At 37.8% G+C, this 20061-nt stretch overlaps 2 long non-coding RNA genes across 2 annotated transcripts; both read left to right on the top strand.

Moving 5' to 3' along the window:
- The first annotated feature begins 2826 nt into the window (after window positions 1–2826).
- Window positions 2827–3661, top strand: LOC112196115. The gene is made up of 2 exons (XR_002934989.2): window positions 2827–3041; window positions 3443–3661. It is a non-coding gene; the product is annotated as an uncharacterized LOC112196115 (long non-coding RNA).
- A 9743-nt stretch (window positions 3662–13404) lies between these two features.
- LOC112198909 lies at window positions 13405–16134 on the top strand. Its single transcript, XR_002936033.2, has 3 exons — window positions 13405–13604; window positions 14904–15822; window positions 15929–16134. It is a non-coding gene; the product is annotated as an uncharacterized LOC112198909 (long non-coding RNA).
- Window positions 16135–20061: the final 3927 nt, after the last annotated feature.

Here is a 20061-nt window from a genome sequence, read left to right as displayed (position 1 = left end):
CAATCATGTGGCCCATGCAAATATTCATATATTCACATGCAATTAATGTGCAATGGCATATATGGAAGCATGCAATCATGCTTGATGGTGGTCAAAGAGGAATATATATGATGTATGTATGGTGACTCATGCATGGTTCAATTAAGGAAGGTTCCTCATGCAATTAAACATGATGTCCTCCTCCACGCATATTCAAGAGTATTCATGGAATTAAATAGCATGGTGGGCCATCATTCACTACCAATGGTGAGCAAGCGAGCAAGTCTCCCATGCAATTATGCAATTAAGGTGGGCCACCAGCCAATCAATACTTTCCCATGCAAATAGTCAGTATATGCAAGAATGCAATTATCCTTAATTGCAACAAACAAGGGATACATGATTGCATGCCGCGAGCTACGTAGTGCTCGCGAAGGCAATATCCAAGAGTCAGTCCTTGAGGTAATTACGTTGCTAAGAGGAAGATTACATCCAGGACTCCAAGAGGCAATTAATCTTTGCCTATATTCTAGCGGTGACAGAGGCGGATAATACTAACTATCGCCTACAATTAGTTATCAAAACTATTAAGAGTTTTGATTTGATTCAAAGCCAATAACTGTGGCCTAAAATATAGTATTTCATTCATATTTGGAAAGTGAATCTATGGGCAGCCTATATATAGAGGCTAAAGATGACATAGCAAAGACCTCTCTCGAATCAATCAATCCCAGCGATTACAAAGCCTCCCCGGAGCAAACCTTCAACCTAGTTGAAACTCGGTGACCGCGCGCTAGTCCTAGTCTCTCCAAGAGCCGACTGTCAGCCTCACCAGATCAACCCGGCAACCGTGCTTCCAGTCCTAGTCTCTCGCGAGCCGACTGCCAGCGCTACTGCCACCGATACAACCAGCGAAGCAAGGGTAACGCCCTCGCAACCCAGCGAAGCTAAAGTCACGCTTTAGCAAAACCCGTACTTTCTTCAAACTTCCCAGTGATTGCTCTGCTCAACCTTCAATGTTGAGTATCGATTCGGTGACGCGAAGAGATCACAACCAAAGTCCTTATCCGTAAGGCAAGAAGTCCTTTCTCGGAAGGCTAGAGAAGAACTTTGTGGCGAGGTTGGTGCTCTCCTCGTCCACAACGCTTGAAGAAGAAGTCAGGTCAAGGGACTACCCCGACGACTGCACCCCACTGTGCTGGCACGCCTGCGCACACACGCTCAAAAGAGACAGTTTGCACGCCAACTGGTTTTGGAGCCAAACAAGTACAATGTGGAGATACAAATGAAATGCTGCACTTTTTCTAGAGATGATATGGAAAAGATGGAAGAAGGATTTGGTTGAATTAGAAGAAAGAAGTTTGGAATTTTGTTAAGATAGAATGATGGTGATCTGGATGTAATGGAACAGATGATACGTTACTCATCCTCCTTGCTCCTCCAGGAATATGGTTGGAAAATAATGACACCACCGTGAGTGGTGGTGCGCTGCCACTTGTGCCTCCAAAAGTGGTGGTGCATGGAAAATTCGCCAGAATTTCACTTTTTTTGCCAAAAGAGATCGAACACATGTATTGATATACATGGGTAGAAAGGAGACTACCATATTATTATCCAAAAAAAAAAAAAAGGGAGACTACCATATTACAAAACTTCATTTCAATTACCATATTTTGGGTTTATTTCCATGACCACAATCATATTAACAAATTTCATTTCCACGATTCTATTCGGAAACTTCATTTCAATCAATCATATTAGCCAACTGTTCAATTAAGCATAATCCCAGCAAAGTGAACTGAATTTAACTTTCAACAAACTCGGAATTGAAATTCTGAAATTAGAGAATCAAATTCAATTACCCAAGAAAACCCCCAATTTAGTAAGTGATTAAGGCCTCCATGAACCCTAATTTGTAATAAAATCTCTTGCACAATGAAAACCTCAACTAAATCCACTCGCTTGGGTTAACCACTTTACCTTCAGAATCATCTTCCTTCTCCTTGTTGATGACAAACCCAATATGACAACCCGAAACCCTTGCATAAGCAAATCCCCAAATCAATCACGTACAAAGATTCGAAGTGAATTTGAAGAAATTCTTTTCACAAAAACTCACCAACTAAGCCCTAAATTGAAAGAGAACGCACACAATCACGACATGCAGAACCTGTTACAACTCTCTCCCTCTCTTTCACTCTTTGTCAATGATAGAACGTAGAGAAAGGAGAAAAAGTCGGCAGAATATCAAAGCTGCCAGCAATTTGAAGCTCCCCTTTATCCAAGACTGTGCTCAATGACCAAGGACTTAGCTATTGCACTACCTCCAGATGCGTAGAGCTCAGCCGAGAACAAAGAGAGAGAAAAAAGATCGGCTCTATCAGTTCAGCATGTTCTATCGTTAGGTCAAACCGCACACTGTAATTAAGCCAATAAAGGAAGGGCAAAATTGTCATTTTACAGTGCTGGTCTCGATTTGAGCCAACATTGTTACTAAGCGATGAACAGTTAAATGAGAATTAGTATATAATAAATATTATGTACCTTTCATGATATGTATTAATGTGTATATACACACACTCGTGATTTCATATGCACCTCATAACAAGAAGTTTTTTTTTTTTTGATGACAACAGAACAAGAAGTTGACTAGTTGAGTGATGGCTATAATACACTTTGGAATCTTTGGAATTGTGGACATGTGTTGGGCTCGTCCAGATAATTGAAGACTTTATCTTTGGGACCATCTAGAATGTTGAACATTCGGGCATAACATAACGAAAGGCCCAACTACAAGTTTTGAGAGGTATCCAACGGCTGAAAACATTATGGGGATCGGAGCTATACAAACGTCCTAGAACCCTAAAATCGATCAGCCATCAATCGTCTCGCTCGCTCGCAAACATGTGGTCGAAGGTTTTCTCTGTCACAAAGGCCATGCCCTGGTTTGCAATTTCGAGTGCCTTTACTAGAACCTTAACTTTTGGATCTACAGCCTACTTTTTTTACCGTACGGTCCCGTTGTTCGGTGAAGTCATGAAATCCCAAAAGGCTGCAAACGAGTAAGAATTTTTTATTTTCATTCTAATTACTTCGAAATTTCCTAATTACAATTTTAAGATCTAGATCTTGTGTTGCCAACAATTGTAAGAGATAGATTTTTTTTTTTTTTTCCCTGATCCGTTCTGATATTCTTGTTCTTCGTCTTATATTATATGCAGTTTTGTTTGAATTTCAGTAAGAATTTATCTATTTTTGTAATCAGCAAAAATATAAATAAAGGTCACAGCAAATATCTTAGCTTACTCAAAAATCCTCATTGGCCGGTGTTTGACCCTAATTCAATCTTTAATTTTGTTGAAATCTCTTCGGTGGCCTGTTGTTGTTGTTCTGTGTTCATCATAAAATTGTATTTTGGCTAGCGGAAATTGCCCAAGTAACACTACTTTCCGGTTTATTGCAGGGCCTTTCATCAGTGCTGGTCCAGTTCTCGAACCAAGTAACACCCTTGTGTTCTAAATTAATGGGTGCAATGGTAATGTAATGTGATGCGATGGGTGTTGGAGGATGACTAATACTTTGCTTGAATAATTTTAAGACCTTGTAATTGAATTATGTATTTATTATGTTTATCTTTTGCTTACTTTTAAGGCACCTCCAGCCTTATGGCTTTTTTATATGATTGTCGCCGCAAGTCTTATGTTGCGACTCCATGTTTAATTTTAAGACCTTGTAATTGGGTTGGACGGTACTACATGTGTTTATCCATTAGTCCCAATATGGAGGCTTGCACCAATTTATTGCAAAATGTTTTCGTGGGAATGTAAGTTGACACAACGTCTCATAGACTGAAAAACATCACTGTTCATAGCCGTTAGCACCATCACAAAAGAAAGAAAGAAAAAAGGTTTTAACCAGTAACATGTTAATTGGAGAAGCAAATAAAATGAGTACAAGGAAGAGATAATTCTCATTTAGGAGTTTACCAGCCAAGTGTGGTTGTTGCAAACCAATCTGTAACTGAATCAATAGGAGGGGTCTCTCTCCTTCATATGCTTCCACATGATGCAACCATCTTGTTGTACTTGCCAGGTCTGCAAAGAGGCTTTGGTTTGGATTCTATAAAGGGGTTTGGACCGGAGCTGGAGTTAATTGTTCTATCGTCTGCAGGGACCCGAGTCTGTCGTCTAGTATGATGTTGTGTCCTGGGGTATCAGACGACAGAAACAAATAAAAGTCATGTGTTGTCTGATGAGTTTTGCATTTTAGGGCCGATGTGATCTGTATCTTTGAAAGTGGTAAAACAACAGTTTTGTATTGTATGAGAAACAAAACAACCATAGTCTGACATAATTTTATTGTGTGAAGCATATTTGAAGACAAATTTCTGGTTAATTGTATGGTGTGAATGCCATTAAATAAGAAATATGGAGATTCATATGGAGTGTCTTTTGGCATATAACAACAATTGAATGTGTAAATGCCCTTAATAATGTCAGTTAACTAGCATGTCTGTTGTCTGAATTGATTCCCAACAATAGTTTTTTCCTGATTTATGTGGTTGTTAAGTTGGTCCAACAACATATTTGGCTTTGATTTTGTGGTTGCCTTGCATCAGATGACACATATTTGTATTCTTATTGAGTGATAAACATGTAATATGAAAGCTACAAAATACCATATATTCATCAAATCTAGAATTCAAGCGCAAAAATACCAATATTCAATTTGTGATTGCAGCCAAAGTACATACATCAATAACTATACTAATCCTAAGGCAAAAAACTACTATCTAGAGCAATTATACTAATCTGCGTTATGGATGATGCATGTCTAAAAGAAGATATCTACCACTAGTTATCTTGAAGTTGGACAAACATACTTTGCCCACCCGGCCCGAACCTTAAATCTAGATCTATCCTTCTCGGCCTTCTCCCTTTGAAACTTCAATTGGTCCTTGTGAAACAGAAGACAACTGCATTGACTCCGCTGAGATACCAAAGACACTTGCACTGTATAAAGTAAATGATTCAAAAGTTAGACATGAAACACAATGAATGCAAGTATGAACTTAACTCCCAACATGAAACACAATGAATGTAAGTATGAACTTAACTCTCAATTGTAACATTTTCTTTTCTACTTACTATATTAGCTACATCAAAACTTTCAGGCACTGAAAGTGTTAGATCTCCCACTATGCTAATGGCAATTGAGAGTATGCAAGAACCAAAAATTATCAAAGAAGGTAATTGGATATTGAGCAAATTCAACTGAAGAGAACAAATACTTTCATGAATCAATACTGATATGTATTGATAATGATGTTATTAGATAGTAGGTACGTTCTTCAAATCTCAAGCTAATACACATACAACAATATGATTATTAATCAACAACTTTTAGCTCCTTTGTCTATTAGCACCAGTGTGTAGAAGTTACCTTGCTATTTTTGCAACTTTTATCTTATTCTCAGTAACACCACCATCTCTAAACTTGTCATGCACATAAAACAATCTACTTTCTAATCAACTTCTAAGTTATAGATTTTGTGAGTAAGGTCTTTTAAATACGAACAATAAAGCTAATGGTCACAATAGCTTGAATTCTCGTAAGCTTATGAATGCATGACCATCAATTTTGAAAGACAAACACTTCTAATTATAAAAATGTTAACTTAAAAGAGATTATATATGTGCAACTTGTATATTTGTCTGCAACCACCGCAACAGATTGTCTCTAAAATATTGAGTTGTAGACATAGAGTAAACATGTATCATTTATTAGACATGTAACAATATAATCTACAGGTCCCTAATAATAGCAAATCGGCCAATGATAGACTAAAACACATAAATCGAACTACGAGCTCCAGGATATAAATGGAAAGAAAATCTGAAGTGCTTCTAGTTTGGCAATTTTATTTAAATTACAAGAACAAATGCAGCACTGGCATAAGAAAAGAGTAACAGCAAAGGACAATGCAATTATAGTTAAAAAAAAAAAAACTGTGAGTTACTAGCAACAAAGCATATATATATATATATATATATATATATATATAAAATTTATTAAACAGACTAGCAACTAAATTCATATCCTTGCAATCATTCACAGGGACCTCATGACTCCTGACACAAACCCACTGCTCAGCTAGACTTCAACACAAACTCACTAAAGCCTTTGCATCAATTATTAGACCTAGCTTAGTGTTCAAAATTTAACTACTCTTCTATGAATCTTCCTTCTTACTAATTGCGGCCATAATCCCCCATAAACCTATCTCACTCTCATAGCAAAGCAAAACTAGGAGACTGATAAAATATCAATAGAGTTGGCAATGATAGGAGCATTTTAATGCGATGTTTTAATAGTTATTTCCTCATATTTTACTTAGTTATTTCCTTAAATAAATCAGTTTTAATAAAGTTTCTATTTTTAGGTGCACTGGAGCAAATGAAGAGGAAATGAGCCTAAATGCATATGAGAAGCAAACGAGATGTTGGAAACGATAAAGGCAAGGCACAAGGATGCAGAAATGAATTGAAATGAAGAAAAAAAAAAATTCCTGGTCCAGCCAGAAAATCCTTATCCAACCAAGAAATCCTGGTCTGACTACGAAACCCAGTCAAAGTAGGAATCCTGGATAAACTAGGAAATATGTTCGGAGAAATGAAGAAAAATAGCGAAAAATGCAGAGTCCTAGTTGGAAGTTGGACTAGGAAACCTACTCCTGTCAGGAAAAGGAATCCTAATGACACAAGGAGTCCCAGTTGAACTAGGAAAGCAAAAGAAGATTCCGGAAGGTTCAAGAACATTTCATGTGAAGAGTCCTCATTAGACTAGGAGTCCTGATGACAATAAGATATCTGGGTGGACTAGGAGAGCCGAAGAACAAGCTCAGAACGTCCTCTACAAAGGTGATATGGATTGGGAGTCATTTTTAACAACAAAAGATGGTTAAAAATTAAATTTGGAGTCCGTATTAGACATAGACTAATTTTGGCCAAACTTCAAGTATATATCTTGATAATGACATCTCAATTAAATTCTAAATGCATCTAGACATGATTGCGGCCAAAGGAAGACTTCTACAGATAATGAAGGAGAATTTCAAGGGATTGAAATATGTAGAAAGGTTGAAAACAGGTCCACATACATTCCTTGAAGCCCACATTTCATTCTTGGCCTAAATTGAAGAGATAAAAATAAAAAAGATCCATGGAATTTCAGCAAAAATAATCTCCCTTAAATCAAGGTGTTATTTTGGAGGCTTCCCATTGGTTGGATGACACAGGAAGGATGACGTGATTATCTGATTGGCTAATGTTGTGTGGATCAATTAAATAATTCCTAGAAGTTAAAAGAAAGATCCAGAAGACCTAGACGTCTCCTATATATAGATTCACCCTACAAGCCTCATTGATTCATTCTTTTCAACTTCAGAAAAAACTCTCTCCATTCTCTAGTTCTTAGTTCTACGTCTTCAAGCCAAGGAGGTGGAGGAGAAGGAGAATGAGCTGTGAGCATCATCTTGCCTAGCCATCATCCACCTTGTGCTGTAGTCTTGAGGACACTTGCTTTCAAGATCTTCAAAGTTCAATGTCTCAAGTGTTCATCTCATCCCCTTCACGGTGTAATTTTACATTTTTCCTTATGAACTTCTTTAAGTTTGCTTGGTTTGATTTTGTAAACTATGTAATTAGTTAACATATAACATTAAGGGCAAAACATTAAGGGAAAAGTTTAAAGCCCATCTCTATGTTTGAATAAAAGTTGCGATTCCTATAGTTGTGATATCTATGTTGCTTATGTGAGATTGCTTGATTGGTTTTGCTTTACAGAAAACTTTTACATGTTTATCTTAGGGTTTTTGTCAATTTACCCCATTTCTAGGGATTTTTTTCTCCCTTGCCCCATTAAGTTCTTTTAATTTCCCCTTACCCAAAACACTATAAGGAAGTCTTCCCTAATACCCCACTAAGTTTTTTTTTTTTAAGACAATTTTACTCTCACCCCTTTATTACTTAGAGAGAGAGAGAGAGAGAGAGAGAGAATGAAAGAGAGAAAAACTATAAGAGACTTCGCCGGAACCCGGTCACCGGTCGCCGAATTCCAGTCACTGGTCGTCGGAATCAGGCAAACTTACCCCGGAATCAGGTCATCGGTGCCGCCCACCGGACTTTTCTGAAAACCTCCCCAGTGGTTCTCAAGGAGGTCGTCGGAGATCTCATAGGTCGCCAAAAAGGTTTATTGCCCCCAATAGACATCTATTGCCCTCTAATAGACGTCTATCACCCCTCAATGGACGTCTATTACCCCCCAATTGAGAGGCAACAGATAGTCTATTGCCCTCCAATAGATGTCTATTGCCCCCCCAATAGAACTTTCGGTCATTGAAATGAGAATTAATCTTCTTAAAATTAGACAAATAAAAATTTGATTGAAGAAAGAAAAACGAGGAGATTACATCAATTCAAAACGTCTATTGCCCTCCAATAGACGTTTATTACCCCCAATAGACGTTCAAAACTTTTTTTTTTTTCTTTCCTTTTCTCCCATTACTTAAAACAAAAAAAAACAAAAAATTGATTTGGGCACCTAAAAAAATGCTCTGGGCACCCAATCTGCTTCTTCTTCCTTATTCCAAGGTTACAGGCGAGAACCCTAACTTCTTCGTCATCGTAAAACACTGAGGGACAAAGAGAACTGCTTATCGACAACGCCGATATCAAGTAAATGAGGCCAGAGATGGGCACATCGACTCGGATACCTTTCACCGGAAACCAAAGGAAGAGATCCTGAGCGGAGATGCCGGATGCGATTCTCCAAAATTGTGAGTCCTGGAGACATTGAAATCATACCGGACCAGATTTTTGAACTTGGTGAGGCAAGGCTGGGGCAGAAACACCTGGAATTCGCCAATAGAATCGTTGAGGGAATATTCCATGATGCCTTTAGGGAGAAGGCTGATGGGTAAGCCATATTGCCGGAGGTGATCGTAGATGCTTCCTCCTCTTCCTCCTTCTTTGATGCTTGTTTTGTTGCTGGATTTGGGGGCTGGCGATGCTCTGGCCACGACGCCGATCACAACAAGGTTGAGCTCGACTACCTTGAGGAGTCTAGATCTGCGATAGTCGAAGAAGGCAATCAGCGATTGAAGTTGGTGTTATCGTGCGGGGACGGCGAGAGAGAGAGAGTGTAGATATAAGGAATGAGTCTTTGATGTAATTATTTATTTTGGCTGTGGATAAAATTATCTTTTTATGTTAAATTGGATTAGTGGGAATAAAAATCTGTTGTTGGGGTAAGTGGGATAATTTTGACTCATTTTAATGCTTTGAGCAGTGACAGAAAAAAAAAAAATCAAAGATTGAGATTTAATTATCAATGTACATACTGAAAAATGCAAAAAATATGACCTCAACCAACCTAACTCATGAGTTAAGAGGTAGTTGAACTCTTGAAGAGCTTTCCACCATTATGATGTACACCTGTAATGATAATGCAAAAACAGTGTATTAAAAATAGAATGTACGTATAGACTTGGAAAAGAAAGAAGAATAAGGTACTTATCTAGTTGGAATCATTTGTATCTACGGAAGATAGTATATTTATTTGCACCATTCCCTAGAGATTCCTCTTACATTTGAACCAAATCAAGAAACTTGTAAGTAGTTCTTAATTATGGTTAAGTAAGTACTTCTTGGTCTATTCTAAGCTAAAATACCAATTCCCAGGTCTTGGGTTTTAAAAGTTTCTCATTTATCCCCTGGGTCCTTAAAATTGATTTTAAAGTAATCACCTAGAATGTCTAGGCTTGATTAATTGAAATACCAACGCGCGCATCCCCATCCACCAACTCATGGTCAATCGAAAATCCTCTCCATCCACGGGTAAGTCCTTCGGGAGAGGATCCTCTCCTGAGCAAATTAAACACCTGAGCTACCTGAGCTTTGAAGCAGATGACGACACGTGGATTTATCAAATCCAACAGTCTATGATTCTTCTTTTCCTTTGGTCACTTCTTTCCTTCCTCTCTCTTCTGATTTCCCTTTCCTTCACTGCACGTTCTTCTTTTCCTTCCCTTTCTCTCTCTTCTGTTCTTCTTCACTCTTTATCAGATGAAATCTTCTTATGACAAAACCTCTCTCTCTTTTAAATCTCTATTTTGCCACATCTAAGCTATCATCTCCCGCTCTAAACAGTTCTTTCTTCTTCCTCTTCACCCTCTTATTTCCTGTCAATTTAAGGTCCAGCAATCTTTCATGTTCACTTTGGGATTAAGATTCAGTGGATGAGTTGGGTTGGGATTCAATTGATGGGTAGAATTTGGGGCTGTGATTCAATTGTTGATTTCAATTTATGTTTCTTCTCTCTAATATTCCATTGTCTAATACTTGATTACTGATTGGAAAGTTGTAATAAAAGATATACTCACAATGAATGCAATTTCCCAGCAACAAAAATTTCTCCCAAAGTTTGCTTCTTTTACTTAAAGACCGCATCTTTAGCTCCAAAATGTTTTGATTTCTTACAGATAATAGTCAAATACTCTTTCTCCCTTTCCTCAACTTGAATGACTCATTAAACCAATTTTTTTGTGTTTATGCTTTGCAATTGATTGATTAGTAGGCTTTCTTGGCATTTAAAACAACTTGAGATTTGTTGTTTTGCAATCCACCGCTCTCTCTCGTCTTCATCCGGCTTCAACTTCCCATTCACAGTCGCTTGGAGAATCAAATCAAAAACAAAGTAGAGAACCCAGATAACCCAGGTCTCGAAGGATGAACTTCAAAAGATTCAATTTTTATAACCCACGGCCTTAATTTGGTATGGGTACTTGGATAGGAAGAGAAGAGAGAATGCCAAGGGTAAAACCTAAGATTTGGTTTTCGTTTAGATTTGATTTTGCTAAGATTGAATGCCAAGGATTTCAATTTTGGATTGTTATTTTTTGGGTTTGTATGAAAGTGAAGAGAGCAAGGAAGCCAAAAAAAAAAAAAATCAGAATGATCATGAACAAAGAGAGAGGTTAAGTGGAGATAATGGATCAGGTGGAGAACTGCAGTTAATTGAACCACAAAATGGAATACGAAGTTGAAGAAGAAGAAGAAGAAGAGAGAATCAGTGGTGGATCCAGGATCGAATTGTTGTCTAGGCTAATTAGAAGTGTACAATAATTTTTTTTTGAGATTTAGAACTCAGTAGGAGGCTCATCCTCACGCCTTTATTATTTTGGATATATCAAAACATACAACGGAGGGGACATAAAACCAAATTCCATAAATTAAAAACTACAAGCATACATTTGTTGTAAAACAACAAAAAACTAACTAAATCGTACCCTCCGAGACCCACTCACTTCAACCTCAGCAATCAAAGAATCATTATCAATATAGAGAAATCAGAAGCCAAAGAAAGCATCAAGAAATCCCAAAACCCAACAAAAGCTCATTCACTTGTTGTTACTTTCTTTTTTTTTCTTTTTTTTAGCTAGTAATTTGTCATCAAAGACATCAGTCGGTAATTCTAACTAAAAATACAATCATGAATCATCATAGCCTCATAGGCTATCCACCGACCATGATCAAGATCCTCAGCTAATTATCATCAGAGACATCACTACTTCAGTCGGTAATTCTAACTAAGAAAGTAAAAATACAAATATACAATCATGATTCATGAATCATCATAGCCTATGAGGCGGCTATCCACCGACTGATCGAGTGATCGACCATGATCAAGAATCAAGATCCTCAGCTAACATGGAATCTCTCTCTCTCTCTGCCCCCCCCCCCCCCCCCCCTCCCTCCCTCCCTCCCCCCCCCCAAAACCTCAACTTATACACACAAGCCCAACTCAGAACCAGTGGTAGCAAATAGAATCGGCAAGAGGAGATCTGGGATTTCTTTGAGGAAAGCCCATTGGGTAAAACAGATCAGGAAGAAGAAGTGAAGAATAGAGATGTATCAAAAATTCAAAACAGGGGAGATTGATAGAGCTTCACACCTTGTTAATTTCAATCGATAAGTCAATAACCTCCATCAAAACACTAGAGACAGTGAGGCTGTGAGCTGCTGTGGGAGACAGGGAGCTGGGAATACACGAGAATCAAGCATATAATTTTTTTTTCTTTGGGCTGGTATGGGCTAAAGGTAGATATATATATATATATATATATATATATATATATGTACTCAAGGGTTTTTGGCCCAAAATGTTGTCTAGGCTTGAGCCCATAGAGCCTTCTACTTCGTTCCGCCATGAGAATGTTTTGATTGTTGGATTAAGCTGCAAAAAATGAAATAAGTGCAACAAAAGATTAGAGCCATTAGATGTGTATTTGGACACGTGGCAGCTTATTATGAAAAGCTCATGTATTTAATTTGCTCAAGAGAGGATCCTCTCCAAAGTCCTTCACTATTCCCCAAGTATTTAGTCGGGTAACCTCACCTTCTTCATCTACAAACATCATAGTTGCACCACCCTGTTTTAGAAATCAGACAAAATACTTAGAAGCATTCCTATAATGGTGAATCAAAATGATTCTTGCTATGTACACACTTCGAAGAAACCTAATTCCTAGAGAATGGTCACATGTGTGATTTTAAGCCTCAATAGTTATCAGTCTTAAGATAATGGTTGGCTTCGACAACTAGAAACACATATATACTAGCAAGACTAAATTATATATATGTGTGTGTGCGCGCGTGCGCGCTATGCATAATAAGTTAGAGGGAGTGCAGTGCATAAAAGTTAAGAAAAGGCAGATGTATAAATATGCATATACTATATATATTTAGTTTAGTGCAGTCCATTCATATAAAGGGACGGCAAAACCTCTATGCATATATTTGTTCTTCTTTAAAGAGAAGATAGTAATTACAATCATAAATTGCATTAGGAAAAGAAAACGGCATGTTTGATCCTTGTTAAGCTTTTCACCAAGGACTCAAGAAAATGAAGAAATCAATACTGGCAGTAATCATACCATTTACAGGAATCCATATCTCTCACTATGAGACCAAAACATTGCAATGCCTTCATTCATATATACTAGACGCCAAGTACACTTTATGGATATGTATAATTACGTGGGCAGTTATTTAATAGAATATAGAGAAAATTGCTTCATCTTTGTTATTTTTTATTTTTTTGTAAAATTTCTTTTATTTTTATTTTATCTTGTGAATTGGTCTTTTTTTCCTTCTCAAATATTTCAGTTGAAATGCTTTTTAATATTTTAAGGATATTTTGGTAAAAAATTCTGTTTTGGTTGACAAACTCTCTTATCTTAATAATGGTATAGATATATATGACTTGAATATAAAAACTATTTGAACGGGCCCAACACATGTAAAAAGGGCCCAACCCAACACCTTATGTCCAAGTATATAAAGGCATATCTAGCGAACCCTAAAATCAGATCCAGAAAAATCCCAATTCTCGCCAAATCATGGTATCGTCGGAGGTGTTCTATGCTCTCATAAACCCCGTTTTGGGAGTCCTGCTTGTTGGATACTTTGCAAAGGTCACACCTATCGCTGAAGACATGCTAAAAGACTGGAAACGTAGCAACGAGATCATACTGGAATCTTGCACGGAGCAGATGAGAAAAAGAGGTTGGTTAGAAAAGTGATTTTCCTTTTTTCCAGATTTATTTTCTTTGATGTGTATCTCTGAATTTTGTGATCGATATGTTCCTTTATTAATTAGAGACGCTAACAGGATTCCGAAATCATATTGATTCTCTAGTTTGTTTGGATGTACATTATGCTTTGCGCTGGGCTGTTGTTCTGCAGATTTCCCCATTTAACCTATAATTAGTTTCTTTTTTTTAATCTCTATATTCATCAAAATTAATGCCTTCTTGTTGTCCTGTATTCTTTTTTGTCATCATCAAGTATTTTGAATTTAGGTTGGTTTGTGGAATAATATAACTATGTAAGTTGCTTAGAAATTCCAATACAAATCTTTTTCTTCCTGTTATTCTTTCGGTTTTGTGCCGGAAAGGTAGCAAGGATGGTAACAAGTTATGGGTATGAAAATTGAACTCTTGTTTGTTGGTCTTCTGTGCTGTTTAGTCTTGTAGGAGTATCACTTTTTTCATGTTTCTGAAAGACTAATTTACAATGGTCAGATCAGTAAAAAAAGAAGTTAAGAACTTCTTCCTTATTTATTTATTTAGCTTCTATAAAAAATATGGAGAAAAGCTGGCTGTCGGTGTCTCCTATAGATCTACCGGTTGTTGATTGGAAATTGGAAAAGGATATTAGAAAGAGACGATGGGGAGCCAGGATGGTAGGAAGTTATGGGTATGAAAATTGAACTCTTGTTTGTTGGTCTTATGTGTTTTTCACTTTTTCTTAGCCTAGTAGGAACATCACTTTTTCAAGTTTTTGAAAGACTACTTCACAATAGGCTTGCTACGTTCTGAACCAGTTATTAGTCTTTGCTTATATCCCCTCCCTATCAAAACCATTGCTCTTATATAAGAACAACTTGTAATGCGTAGTTGTGTATTAGATAGCTATTAAGTATTTTAGATAGCTATTAAGCAAGGTTGATCTCGATATTTGAGTTAGATCAGTTGATATGAATTCTAAATTCATGGTTTTTTTGGTTAGGTCCAATGTTATTATTTTAGTCTTTTACACCATCACTGTGGACACATTTGAAAGGTGTAGAGAGGGTTGCTGAACCAAGTATTTTGAATTTAGGTTGGGGATACAAGTATGTGCAGCAAAAGTTGCTTATATGAAAATTGTTGCAAGTTTCTTCTTTAATCAATGAACTGGCCTAGCTTCTCTGTGTAGTCTATTTTTGTTTTCATCTTTTGTCCATTCAACTGATTTTCATTTCCGTATTGAGGATTCTTATGTGACATTAACTTATTTGTCTGGTTTTTGATTGATTTGCAGGCAGGAATGTCTCTAAGGTTCAGAAATGAACCCGTCATAATGTGAATTTGTGAGAGACTACTTTTGGCTTTATGTAATTATAACTACTTCGACGCTCAGTATTTCTCATGTCTTAGTTTAGACGGTTCTATATTGTACCTTAACTTAGTGGCAAGGCCTTGTAACTTGTAAGAGAGTGAACGTGTCTTGATATGTACAAAAATCTCTTTTATGTTATCTGATTTGTTTGGTTTAATATTGTGTTTTCTGATGTTTATCCGGTTTCTTGTATTTTTATGTATATGTTTAAAACTCAAAAGTAATTTACAATCAATATTAATATGCAAAAGAATTTATAGAAAATTCTCATAAGTGTCATTTTGAAACTTTAATTAGTCATAAGGTCACTTAATTTTTCTTGTACATATAAGGCCACTTGCATCCTCAAATTATTTTTTTCTGACCGTTTTGTCCTTCATAAAAGAAAACTAACTGCATCATTCACTCTCTATTGCAAAAAAAGAAAATCATTCTCTCTCTCTCTCTCTCTCTCTCTCTCTCGGCGAGAACCCTTCCTTAGGATCTCGTTCAGCTCTGACAGCATCCTTCCTCACCATCTCGCTCGGCTCCGGTAGCACAGGACTGTCGGATGCGACAACTCCGTCATCGATTCCGTTCTCTATTACCGTTCTCAGCAGGAGCTGACCCGAACGGAGACGAGCTGGAGTAGTTCGGCCTCAGATCTTGGAATCCAAACGACAAACCCATCGCCGCGTCGTCCAGTTCCGGCAACCTGACGGTCCGGCGATGCTAGGTGAGGAGGTTGAAGACGAAGCTTCAAAGGACGAGATCGAGAGCGCAAAGAGCTCTCAACTGCCTGAGATTCATCGGCACCATCTTCCTCATCACTAGATCGCAACCACTTTAGCTTCATCTACCTGTAAGTTGAATCTTCTTTTTGTTTATTTCGAATTGATTGAAATTAGTGTTGATTTAGGGTTTCTAATTTGTGGAATTTAAAATTTGTGTTGCCAAAATTGCTACAGGATTGGGCATTCAAGTTGCTGTAGAGGCAGAGTATCAGATCACTCCTTCAGTAAGCTTTGGAGTTTCAATTATGGCAATTATTGATGGAATTGTTGCATTTTATTTTGGATAATTAAACTTAAAGTAGATGTAGATTAGGTTATGTGGTTGAGGTATTTCAAGCTGGTCTTGAAGATCATATTTTATATTTGCATTATTTTGTTGAGTTTGGTTAACTTTACATGTCTGATATGATTAGGTTTTGGTTTGGTTGGTGTTGGTTTCATTCTGCCGAGCCACCATCTTTTGTTCCTCCTTAGTATGACACTTGTTAATGATCTGGAAAGACATTATTATAGAAGTGCCGAGACTCGAATAACCTCTGCTAGGGTTCTGGAATCGATCGCCGTGAGCACCGAGCGGGACAGAGTGTTGCCTGAATTGTTGAAATTAACTAGTCCGAAAAAGGATTCGACCCTAATCAAAGCAGGATTGTCTTAACTCTTCGCCGTTTCGATGCTGAAACACGTGGAGGTGTAGTTAGTCCAACTCGACTCGGTGTCGCCTTCAAGTCTCTATATATTCGAATTGTTCAAGGACTCGAACTCTACGACGTCGACGAGGGTTCAGTGAACGAAGCCAATTAAGTCCCTTCTCTTCTTCACAGAGCTGCAAGCTTTCTCTATTGCATTATAGACAGTGATGATGATGATCAATTGATCGAACAAGTGGTGACGTGGAACGAAGTGAACGAACTGGACCATTGGATTGATGAAGAAAGAGATTGAGATGGGTTCGACCCCATGAAGCTTCACCCACCTCAGAAATGGGGTTTTTGAATCAAAGGTCAAAGAAAGCTTAAAGGGCTCAAAGAGAGTGCCGTTGGCAATTTAGTAAGCAAGAATTTGTGGAAATTGATTCTCGGGGTCATTCTCTCTGTCTTGAGTATTTGTGCAATGTTCCGTGTGGAAAGCTCTAACACGTAAGGTCTACAATTTTTTACATTTTTTTTGGTGGGTGATATTTTGGGTTTTTGGATTTTGTTTCAAGTTGTTTTTCCCTTAAGTTGATGATCAGAATAGTTGGATTAACCAATTATTGGGAGGCAATAATCATTTTATTGGGGCAATACACTTATTCTTGGGGGCAGTAATGTTTCTATTGGGGAGCAATAATCATATTATTAGGGGTCAGTAATGTTTCTATTGGGGGACAATAATCATATTACTGGGAGGCAATAATCCTATTATTAGGGGTTACTGTGGGGCAGTAATTATATTATTGGGGAACACTAATATGCTCCTGTGACCTATGAGATCTCCGATGAGCTTTTTGAAAACTTTCGGCGACTTGTGATCGGATTCCGGCCACCGGTGACGGGACTTCAGCGACCAGTGACCGAACTCCGGCGGCGGTGATGGGACTCCGACAACCGGTGACCTGATTCCGACGACATGTGATCGAAATCCAGCGAGCATTAACCAGACTCCAGTCAAGTCTCCGTTGACTTCTCTCTAAGTGACAATGGGAGGGAGGGCAAAATTGTCTCAATAATATACATAAAAATAATTTAAAAAAAATACTTAATTGGGTATTAGGGCAAAAAATATGTAATTTGTTGGGTAAGTGGGAAATCTTATAAGATGCTTGGGTAAGTGGGGTAAATGAAGCTCAATTTTGGGTAAATGGAGATTTTCTCTATTTTGTTCTAAAAAAAAGGGCAAGAAAATCTTTAAATCCAGTGAACTCTGAAAATTGCGATGGACAAGTAAAAGTAAAATCCCTTTTCCAACCTTGACTAGGGTTTTGGCTGACCAGAGATAATATAATACTAATAAGAAAAGGGAATTAGCTAGAGTAACAAAAACCCTAGCAAGGTTGCACTGAAAAGAAAAACCTATCACAGCAAAAGAAAAATCAGGGACAAAAGAGATGATTCAACCGGGATTAGCAACAGCAACAGCAAGGTTAAGAGGAGGAATTGGATTAGGTTCTTTAAGGCAAATTAGCAGCAACTTTTCAGTGTTGGAATGAGCTGTAAACATTCCTGTAAATATTTTGTAATCAATTAGGATTTAGTTTCCTATTGTAAGCAGTATTCATTGCCTTTCTTATTGTACACACAATGTAATTGTATATATTCCTCCTCATAGAGAAGAATAGAGTATCACCAAATTATTCACTAGTTCTGATATGGTATCAAAGCTGTTCGATCCTAAATCATAGGACAATGCTCTCCTACCTTCCAATCCTTGAATCCCAACTTCCGAATTCTGAATACCGAATCCCGAATATCAAATTTCCATCTCATTTTGCAGCAAACACAAACAACCAAAACACCAAAACAGTTCTAAAACAGAATTGAAGTGAAATCCTTACACATCCAAAGCTTATTCAGCCGTGGATGCCGACGGGAACCCGCAACGAATCTTCCACCTCCATCGTCATCATTTGCATCGTCATCTTAGTCCAACCTCTACCAATTTTTCATGTTTAGTATCACAGTGACAATTCACCATTCCCTACTGGAGTCATCCTGGATGAAACCAATTATTCTCTTTGGTCTCAAGTCACAGAGATGCGTATTGGTGTGCGGAACAAAGCCGACTATCTTACCGGCACAACAGTTAAACTAGCACCTAGAGATCCCAACTATGATACGTGGGTAACTGACAACCACAAAGTCAAAAGTTGGCTTATTGATTCAATGATTCAATCACTGATGCAGAGATTCATTCGTTTTGGCACCGCTCAGGAAATCTGGGAAGCTGTTTCCAAGACCTTTTATGATGGGTCTAATGAGACTTGAATTTTTGAATTGAACTGGAAATCATTCACTACTCTGCAGAATGTTAGACCTCTCTCTACATATTATAATGAATTGATTGCTATTTTTCAAGAAATTGATCACAGGAGCACAACTCAAGAAGACACGGTGGAAGGAGTTACTCAGCTCAGCATCTCTCTGAAGAGACTTCGGGTTCATATCTTCTTAAGTGGTCTTGATTCAGACTTTGACCAGGTGCGTGGAGTAATTTTGAGGAAGGAAACAAAACTGGATCTTGAGAGTAGTTATGCTTATGTGCGTATGGTGGAGCAACAAAAGAAGACTATGGAAAATTCTTCAATGAATGCAGAAAGTATAGTTATGGCTGTCAATAGACTTAACCTGGAGGGCTCCGCCGCAATGGCAAATCGTCCTAGATAAGGCCCACCTCCTGGATTCTCACAGACAAAACCTGGAGCTTCTTAACAAAGTTTTCGGCCTCGGAATAGCTCTTCCATCCGACCTGGAGGTTTGGTGTGTCAACATTGTGGGGATGCTGGTCATTCTAAGTGGAAGTGTTATGAAATTATGGGTTATCCAGAATGGTGGGATTTCACCAAGAGGCCTCAGAAGAATATTGGAGGCAAAGCTACAGTTGCAACTACAAAAACATCTCAAGAAACAGGTACCTGCTCACTGCCACAAGCAAATGTGACTCAAACAGGTAACCTTGGTCAGTCTCTCAATGTTAATGCCAGTGCTAGTAATTCTACATGGATAATTGATACAGGTGTATCAGATCATATGACTAATGACCCAAATCAACTCCAATCCATCAAACCCTCCACTCAAGCTATTATCTCTACTAGATGGTAGTCCTTCTCCAGTCACTGGAGAGGGTTCTGTAATTTTATCACCTTCCGTGACCTTAGATACTATTCTTATTGTTCCATCTTTAGCTTACAGTTTATTATCTGTCGGCCAAATCACTATGGCCCTATCCTGTCTAGTAATGATAGGAGCATAAAATGTGACAAATATAATGTGCAAACCTTTACACTTTTCTTAGCTATTTCCTTCAAAAAGTCAGTTTTAACTTTGTTTTCTTTTTAGGTAGTTTGTGGAGTGATTCAAGAGAAATAGGAGCCTAAAGGGAGCAATAAAGCCATGGATCATGAAGTACTAATGCAGAGGACTAAGTTTCATTAACCTGTTGGCCAGAAATTACAAGGGAAGTCCCTGAAAAAAGTTGTGCAAAACAGTTGCTGCAAAGCATAAAACTGCAGTTTCAGAATCAGCATTCTGGGAACGGTTTTGAGGAGCAATTCTTGCATTCTTGATAACCTCCAAAAACTGCAAAATACTTTGTCGCAGTGTGTTTGTCAT

This window comes from Rosa chinensis, chromosome 4 (genome assembly GCF_002994745.2).
Source record: "Rosa chinensis cultivar Old Blush chromosome 4, RchiOBHm-V2, whole genome shotgun sequence".
NCBI classification, from domain to species: Eukaryota; Viridiplantae; Streptophyta; class Magnoliopsida; order Rosales; family Rosaceae; genus Rosa; species Rosa chinensis.
Note: the sequence above shows the minus strand (reverse complement) of the source record. Positions and strands in the feature narration are given on the sequence as shown.